The 1,754-nt window shown below is 41.7% G+C and overlaps 1 non-coding gene across 1 annotated transcript; it reads right to left on the reverse strand.

The window, feature by feature from the left end:
* Positions 1–378: 378 nt before the first annotated feature.
* LOC138869825 (small nucleolar RNA R71) lies at positions 379–490 on the reverse strand. The gene has a single exon (XR_011400077.1). It is a non-coding gene; the product is annotated as a small nucleolar RNA R71 (small nucleolar RNA).
* Positions 491–1,754: the final 1,264 nt, after the last annotated feature.

The following is a 1,754-nucleotide window of genomic DNA, read 5'->3' on the forward strand; positions in this document are numbered from 1 at the left end:
TAGGGTGTGGTGCCGTTTGTGCCAGAAGCAACACTGTACGATTGGGCACAACCCACCGCCGAAAACTTAGCAACTACAATTTTAGCCCCTCGGATACAAGAAAAATCATTCCAAATCACAAATAACATGCTACATTTGTTGCAGAACAAGGGATTGTTCTCAAGGTCATACGTTGAAGATCCTAAGCAGTATCTGAAGAATTTCCTATCGATATGTGCCATACAAAGGCAATATAACATGACAACAGAAGTAGTACGATTGTTGTTGTTTCCATTCTCAGTGATGGGAGCGGCTTAATTCACTCCCCCATAAACTTCATCACTACTTGGGAGGAATTAGTCAAGCAATTTGTGAACAAATTCCGCCCACCCAATAAGAATGCTCAACAAAATGATTAGATATTGAGCTTCAGACAGAAACCAACAGAGACATTACAAGAAACGTGGGAGAGGTTCAAGGGTCTGCTGGTTACGTGTCCACATCATGGTATTCCAGAGGAGATGTTGGGCAAGAGGTTTTACATGGGTTTGGCAGATAGCTTAAAGGAAAATGTTGATACTTCAGCAGGCGGAGCATTTTTTAGTAAAACATTTAGAGAAAGCAAGATCCTACTTGACAAGATGGCACAAAACTCAGGATAGATGACAAGAAATGCTCCAATCACTCTTGTGGTTCACTCAGTAGCTTTAGACCCAACTAACCCCATAGCTGAAAATATGGCCACTCTAGTGACACAAATTAGCATCCTCACCAAAAAGGTTGATGAATCAAGCCAGAAGCAGCAGGTACACATAGTTGATGCAACTAATGGGGGCTTACGTAAATCATGCATTAATCAACCATATGCCTACTCGTAGAGTGCGGAAGGTGATAACCAATAATATCAGGAGAACATGAATTCTGTGACCAACTATGGGGACAGAGACCAGGTGGTCAGAATTGGGGTCAGCAGAATCAACAATATAGACCAGCCCCGTAGCAGTACAACAACAACAACAATCTTGGGGCTATGCGACCACAGGGTCAAGTGGTGCCTTACCAAAGGAAACAAGGTTACAACCAGCAAAATTAGTAGCAGGCTTATCATCAACCTCAACAACAACAAACTATGAGACACGAAGATGGGTTCGCTAAACTTGAGGGAATGATGCAACAAGTGATTGGGTCCACTGGAAAACTAACTGAAAGAGTAGACTCACATGAATCAGCGATAAAGAATATTGAGATCCAATTAGGACATATTTTGATGGCTTTAAATAATCGTCCCCACGAAACATTACTTGCAGACACACAAATTAATCCAAAATAGTAGGGCCCAAAGCAGCTTATGGTAGTGAGTCTACGAAATGGTAGATACCTATATCTGGAGCATGAAATTGCTCGTGAAAGCAGACCTACTGAGACACTAGTGCTAGTACCCATTGAGATATATGATTCAGCAGGGTTAACTGAGGTGACGGTATAACATGCACAAGAGAACGCCAACAAGAAAATGAGGTTGTGAAAGAAACTAAGAAAACACAGGAACCGGGAGTAGAAGCAGTGCCTGAACAAGAAAAAAATCAAATCACAGGGAAGAAGCGACCTCCAGCACCATTCCCACAGAGATTGGCCAAATATTAGAAAGATGAGCAGTACAAGAAATTCTTGGAGATGTTGAAGCAAATTCAGGTAAACATTCCATTAATTGACGCTTTAAATGAGATGCCTGGTTATGCAAAAATGATGAAGGACTTGATGTCCTGCAAGTTCGA

The sequence above is a fragment of the Nicotiana sylvestris genome, chromosome 5, assembly GCF_000393655.2.
Source record: "Nicotiana sylvestris chromosome 5, ASM39365v2, whole genome shotgun sequence".
NCBI lineage: Eukaryota > Viridiplantae > Streptophyta > Magnoliopsida > Solanales > Solanaceae > Nicotiana > Nicotiana sylvestris.